At 48.7% G+C, this 7397-nt stretch overlaps 1 protein-coding gene across 5 annotated transcripts in view; it reads left to right on the top strand.

Moving 5' to 3' along the window:
* The first annotated feature begins 54 nt into the window (after positions 1 to 54).
* Positions 55 to 7397, top strand: part of SLC24A1 (solute carrier family 24 member 1) — a 31534-nt gene continuing 24191 nt past the window's right edge. Inside the window, exons 1-2 of one of the 5 annotated variants that reach the window (XM_019477473.2) lie at positions 55 to 543; positions 3729 to 3866. The gene's annotated coding sequence lies outside the window, so the exon portion shown is untranslated. Of the gene's footprint in view, positions 2745 to 3728; positions 3867 to 7397 lie in introns of all 5 variants that reach the window. The other 4 variants (XM_019477472.2, XM_014605979.3, XM_006269760.4 and 1 more) reach the window with 4 other exon arrangements.

Raw genomic sequence — 7397 nt, 5'->3', positions numbered from 1 at the left:
CCCGCCACCCCGAGCCGCCGCCGCCGCCTCGCCGGGTCCGTCGCGGAAAGCTTCCCCCGGCGCCGCGGCCCCGGCCCGTTGGGGCCGGCCTCGGGCCGCCGCCTCAGCGCGGGGCAGAGCGGATGGCTGACAGCGAGCCGCCGGCGGTCCCCACACGCCGGCAGCGCCAACCGCCACATCACCGCCCAGCCCCTCCGAGCCACGCGCCGTCCTCTCCTCTGCCCCAAGAAACAAACGCCAGCCACGGCTCGGTCGCCACACCGCTGGTTTACGTCGTCCGTTCGCGAGCTGCCCCTCGTCTCGTGCGAAGACGGTTCGGTTTAGGTGCGGGCTCACCTGCACCATGGTCCGTACAGCGCCTAGCGCGCCAGGGTCCCGATTCGGGAGCAGGACGCCCAGGAAACGCCTTCGAAGTCATAAGAAAGGGAATTGCTTTGTCGCCCTCGTAAATCGACCGCGTGAAGTCCAACGCGCGCCAAACGCTTCCCTGCTCATCTTTTGTGGAAGACGGGTCTGGCCCTGCGCTCGGTGCGGTGATAACAGGTTCGCTTCTCTCTCGTCTTTCGTGGAAGATTTTTTAATACGTTAGAGAAGTTTGTGAAGACTCAAAAAAATAAAATGGGATAGGGGTTTTGGAATATCTTCCGCGGCGATTGAATCTGCTCTCACGCATCTGTTGCCCCTTTACTTAACGTGTACGGTTGCCCGCGCTCGCGCTTTCATCCGACGTCTTGCAGTATTTCGCAGATGCTCTTAGATGCCCCAGCGCCTGGAGTCTTGCCTCCCATTTAAAAAAGAAAAAAAAAAGCACGTTTCAAGTTCCCACGGTGGCAATGCATATATATGTACAGCATATTAAAGACCTGATCGTACTCCCATTAAAACCAAAGGCAAAACTCTGAAGTTTTACAGGAGTGGAACAGAAGATGGGTGCTGTGCACATGCTTCGTTGTCGGGTAGGGCTTGTCCTGGTCGCATGGATGACTAAACATCAAGACCAAAATGCTCGTGTACGAAGCTCGCGTACTCAGCACTCTCACGTGGGGTGGGGAAACTTCTGGACATTAAGAGAAAAGGTTGAACAGCTGCCACCTGCGCTGTTCATGCCTCAGACTCGACCTCAAATGCAAAATAAAATTGCCAACGCAGAGGTTCTTCAAAGGACAAATTTACCAAGTGTGACAGCCCTACTCAGACAGAGACAACTGCGCTGGCTAGGCCAGCTGAGTAGATTGCAAGATGGACACATACCCAAGAACATGGTGTACGGGGAATTATTGGAGGGAACAGGAAGAACAGGACACCCCCAGCTTTGGTATAAAGACACGTGCAAGAGAGATATGAAGGCATTTGGACTTGATCCTGGCCAATGGGAAACCTTGGCAAGTGATCCGAACAAGTGGCATCATCGTCTCCACCAGGGCATTAAAGCCCGTGACAGGAATTGGCCCCAACAGCTTGAACTGAAAAAAGTCTGTAAGAAGCAAGCAGCTCCCAAACCACCCCACCGCGATGCATATGTTTGCAACCAGTGCCACAGATCATGCAAATCTCAGATGGGATTATTCGGTCACATGAGACATTTATGTCATAGGCTGCAATTTCTACCATCTCTCACAGACTAAAGGATGCCATAAAAAAAAAAAAATTGAAAATAAAGCCATGTTTCCAAGACATGCAATGATATTCAAAGTGCAGAACACAAATAAATGTCACCAAAATCAATGAGATATGCTGGTATTCAGGATTTTGCTAATTAGACCCATGGGATACTGGGGGATGGTGCATACTTATGCAATTCCTGATTTTCCAAGATGCCTAATGATATAAACCCATAACAGAGGGAAAGGATCAAACCCTTGTGGCTTCTTGCGTACAAAAGAGCCTCCACTGCTGACTCACATGGGAGCCACAAATCTTGGAAACTGTACCTTCCTTTGATGTCAGGCCAGGCCTCTCTCAGTCTGCTCTCTGGTACCATATAAACCAGTACAGACTGTTCCATGGTCGGGTTGTCAGCAACTAACTGCACTGCCACCTGAGCTAGCCTGGGTGAGAAGGGTGCGTGGACACTCAGCAGGACTAAAAACAAGACCCCTCAAAGGGTGGATGAGCTCCCTGTGAGCCAACAGCCATCCGTACCTGGAGAGGAGATGGGCGCCACCAGGTCACTCTGCCCAAGGAATCACCGGTGATGCAAAGCAACTCCACTAGGGTGGTTACAGCCTCTAAGATGCCCCAACGGTTGAGCAGCCTCGGGATTGACTTGCCTTGCCTTGTACCTTCCTTTGATGGATAAATACAGCCCGCTGCCCAGCATGGTTTAAAAGACCCTCGTTCTCCACCCTTTTAATCTATTTTCCAAGGAGGTGACTGTTTCAGGCTCATTTATAAAACCAAGGTCTTTAGTTCAAGCTGAAGAGACGCATGCTTTTAGCTCCCATTTCAGTCCCCAGTGCCAACTAAGAGACTGGCCAGCTCATGCAGATTAAAGGCACAGAATACAGTCTAATGTGTCCTTCTGCCTCCTCCTGTTTCAGTCCTGTTCTTGCAATGAATATTCAGAGGATTTCTGCAGCCCCTGAGGTTTTGACATGGAGAAAATTTCTCCTTTGTACAATAAAGCTCAGACAGTTGGGGAAATTTAAAATAAGCTTTGAACTAAGGAGTTCAGGCTCCAGCAGAGGCCAAGTAGAGATACATACTCTGAAGACAACCCTACCAAAGACAGGGAAGAGAGAAAGGTATCTGGGGCATTTCTGTGCCACCTTAGTACCACACCACTCTGTGCTGTGCTTACTTTGTGCGCACTGTCTTTCCTGACAGAAATCATATTGCCACCCGAGAGTGCAAGAACTCGCTGATTGGCAACCAGCAGCTCTGCTACTTTAATTTCATAACGTAGCACAGAGAAAGGGGGTACGGCAGACCTCATGGCTTTCCTCCCTCCCACCCCAACCAGGAGTCTCCTACAAGAGATCAGCACACGAGAGGCTGTACATTACTCCAGAAGAGTCATGTAGTTCTCAGCTATGATATGGAATCAGCTTTTGACCACAGCAAGCATGAGCTACATTAAAAGGGATGTCTGGTTCTACAGCCCACTCCCTCTCCCCTCCCTGGTCTCTCCCAGTTTCCACAACTGGGTTTTGTTGGGGTTTTTTTTGTTTTCTTAATTTCAGATGACAGCACGCACCTGTTTGGCATTTCTCAGCAGAGCTGCCTGGCAGGCTGCACATCATCATGCAAACACCCATTAAAATACTACCTGCCATCATTATGGCAAGGGTATATAAAAGTCCAGATTCCAGAATGAAGTAAGAACTCCCAACACTAGACAGACCAAACAATAACAACCTAGGGCAATTTATCATGGCAAGGTATATATCATTATGTTTTTGGATGTGAAGAGTACAACTTCCAATCTTCATTAACAAATGAAGCCATTAAACTCCTTTATGTGACCCCAAAGACAGACACATATTACTGCCCCAAAGGCACATACTAGGCACATGAAGAGAGAGGAGTTCTGCCTGTCAATTGCTTTGAGCATCTGGAAGAGAAACACAAGAACAACCCCAAAAGCTGAGAAAGTAGCCAAAAAGCAACAAAACCAACAAGCATTAGTAGTGCAATCCTGGGGGGAAAAAGTGAGAGTTAGTATGTTTTGGGGCTGGTTGAGGTATGGAGCTTTGGGAAAAAAAATATCTTCTGTTTGATTATTTCAGGAAAAGGATCAACAGGGTCACATTGAAGATATCTCACTCTACCACTGATTTCTCCATCAAAAGAGTCCATGTGGTTCTCTACCACTAAGGTTTGAACAGGATAACTGGTGCCTGAGGAAGCTGATCACTGTGAGCCCTGTAAGTACAGCTCTGTGTCCAATGTGTGTGATGGAGAAGTGAGATTCTAATTTGGCTCCTGATATTTTGGCTCAGGCAAATGATAAACTTGTAAAAACAAGGGAAATGAGTAATAATGGCAAAAAAATTAAAGGAAGCAGCTTCAGCAAAATATTGGCACTGTGAAAAAAATGACCACAATAAGGTGGACTGATATAAGGCGGGGCCTGAGTGAGGGAGGCCTGGGTGAGGGAGATTCCCTGCCCACCATCAATGCTGACCTCGTGAAGGAACACGTTGACAGGCTGGACACCTTCAAGTCAGCCGGCCCTGACGGCTTACACCCAAGGGTACTCAAGGAGCTGGCGAGCATCACAGCCCAGCCCCTGGCACGGATCTTCGAGAACTCCTGGCGCTCTGGTGAAGTGCCTGAAGACTGGAAGAAGGCCAATGTGGTGCCTATCTTTAAGAAAGGGAGGAAAGTGGATCCAGCAAACTATAGGCCCATCAGTCTGACCTCTATACTGGGGACGGTCTTAGAAAAGATTATTAAAGAGGCCATTCTCAACAGACTGGTCGACGGCAACTTCCTGAGGGATAGCCAGCATAGGTTTGTTGCGGGTAGGTCTTGCTTGACCAATCTTATCTCCTTTTACGACCAGGTGACCTATCACCTGGACAAGGGAGATGAGATTGATGTCATATATCCTGACTTTAAAAAAGCCTTCAATCTGGTATCCCATGATCACCTCTTGGCAAAACTGGCTAACTGCGGCCTCGACCTCACCATGATCCACTGGCTGGAGAATTGGCTCTGTGGTTGGACCCAGAGGGTGGTGGTTGGCGGAAGTCAATCGTCACAGTGTGCTGTGACCAGTGGGGTCCCCCAAGGCTCTGTCCTTGGACCCATATTGTTCAACATCTTCATTAATAATGTGGACATTGGAGTCAGAAGCGGACTGGCCAAGTTTGCTGATGACACCAAACTTTGGGGCAAAGCATCCACACCAGAAGACAGGAGGGCGATCCAGGCGGACCTGGACAGGCTTAGCAGGTCCGCCATGGGCGGACAAGAACCTGATGGTGTTTAACACTGAAAAATGCAAAGTTCTCCACCTTGGGAGGAAAAACCTGCAGCATCCTTATAGGCTCGGCAGTGCTACGCTGGCTAGCACTATGGAAGAAAGACACTTGGGGGTCATGATTGACCACAAGATGAACACGAGCCTGCAATGTGATGCTGCGGCTAGTAAAATGACCAAGACACTGGCTTGCATCCATAGGTGCTTCTCAAGCAAATCCCGGGATGTCATTTTCCCGTTGTACTCGGCCTTGGTGAGGCCGGAGCTGGAGTACTGCCATCCAGTTTTGGGCCCCACAATTCAAAAAGGATGTGGAGAAGCTTGAGAGAGTCCAGAGAAGAGCCACGTGCATGATCAGAGGTCAGGAAAACAGACCTTACGACGGCAGGCTGAGAACCATGGGACTCTTTAGCCTGGAAAAGCGCAGGCTCAGGGGTGATCTGGTGGCCACCTATAGTTTATCAGGGGTGCTCACCAGGATCTGGGGGAATGCTTGTTCACCAGAGCACCCCAAGGGATGACGAGGTCTAATGGTTATAAACTACTGCAAGACCGTTTCAGGCTGGAAATAAGGAAGAATTTCTTTATTGTCCAAGCCCCCAAGGTCTGGAATAGCCTGCCATCGGAGGTGGTTCAAGCACCTACATTGAACACCTTCAAGAGAAAATTGGATGCTTATCTTGCTGGGATCCTATGACCCCAGCTGACTTCCTGCCCCTTGGGCAGGGGGCTTGACTCGATGATTTTCCAAGGTCCCTTCCAGCCCTAATGTCTATGAAATCTATGAAGTACAAGGCTGGGAAAAAGAGAATTACAAATTATCTAGTGAAAATCCTTCTCTCAGATGAGGAAATAGGGGAGAGGGCTCCAAGGCACTGAAAAGGGGAAAAGTTTGAGATGCAAGGATAGGCCATGCTGTTTTTGAAGTCTGGCTGTTGGATAGGCGATAGCATCCATAAATGCATGGGAAGAGTGGCTGGTACCTCCACACAACACCTATCGGACCAGATGTACCAAAAAGTCAGGTGATAGGAGATCTGCAATGAAACCAAACTCATCGGTCTCGAACTGAGACTGTGGGTGGGGAACATGCACCCAGACCAAAACTGGGAAAAACTTGTTTGAAATTGGGCCTCTGGAATTCAAGCAAGAGGTCTGGATAGCTAAGACAGTGGGTGGACTAGTAACTACTTGGATTTCAGCAGGGCTAATCCAGTAGAAATAAGAGTGGAATAAATGCTAGGAAAGATGTTTGCCGAATTAGTCTGTGGAAGATCCCTTTAAATATGTGACCGGGTGAAAAGCGAAGAATTTATGATCAGTGTGATTGGCAGTGATGCTGCCTCCAGAGGCAGAAGCCATTATAACAACTGCATGCATGTTAGCTGATTTGGATTAGAGTTGCAGTGAGGACAAGGTGATGTGGATTTAACTCACGTTAGCAGCTGGAGTTCAACCCAGGTGATCTGGCATTAGCTATCTATATTGTTTTATCTTTACTCCTGTTTTAAAAGGAGTCAAGGAAATACTATTTTACCATGGAAACATGCCCTTAGTTCTTCAGAGAGAAATTAGGGCAGCACCCAAAAGGCATCTCCTGACAGTGGTTAATTCTATAGAATATTTTCACCACTTCTGGCATAGGAGGAAGCTGCCAGTCAGGATGAACTCTGCATCCCAGAGGTGGCTTTTTGGAGTCTGGAATCCTTATAAGCCTTGACACTAGGAGCTTCCACAACAGGGAGCCAGATGACAGCTCTTATGGAGCAGTAGCTTCCCTGTGTAAACAAGCCCTGAAGTAGCCGAAACAGTGCCAGGTGCTGTCCAAGCAGAGACTGGGTCCAGGCTCTGACTGGGCAAGCTGATCTGTCTGTGCAGAACCTCACTGGACGCTGTCCATGTAGATAAGGGGATGCAGGCAAGAGGTTCATCACAAGACAATGCCTTTGTTTAATACCTGCAAACCACCTCTGTCTTATTTCCATTTGGTAAAACTGCCAATGGCCTTGAATGCATTCAGCATTGACAAAGATCTGATTGCTCTGGGCTAGTACCACCCTCAGATCAGGCATACAGTACTGGCTCTCACAGTCTTTATGGGCTGTTCTGACAGCCAGAGAGCATAACAAACTCCAACCACGCCTCCTTCAGTCTGACCAGGACCCTAGAGCTAGCAGGGTAGTGGAGCAGGAGCTACCACAGCAGATGGACACTTCACCTAGACATTTAAGGTGCAAAACAGGCTTATGGCACAGCAAAGCCAGCTACACCAGACTCAGTGAGGCTGAGGACCTGGCTATGTAAGTCAGCTTCAGTTTCTGCTAGTGTTTTCCTGCCAGACGTTCACATTTGGGAAACAATTGCTAATTACTTGGGATGCTTAATTAAATGTAGCTGTGTCTGAGGGAGTCTGCTAATGCTGAATGTCCCAAGTAGGCTGATCCTCAGCTGGTGAAACATATCCAAGACC

This window comes from Alligator mississippiensis, chromosome 11, assembly GCF_030867095.1.
Source record: "Alligator mississippiensis isolate rAllMis1 chromosome 11, rAllMis1, whole genome shotgun sequence".
NCBI lineage: Eukaryota > Metazoa > Chordata > Crocodylia > Alligatoridae > Alligator > Alligator mississippiensis.
This window is presented reverse-complemented; position numbering and strand designations above follow the sequence as displayed.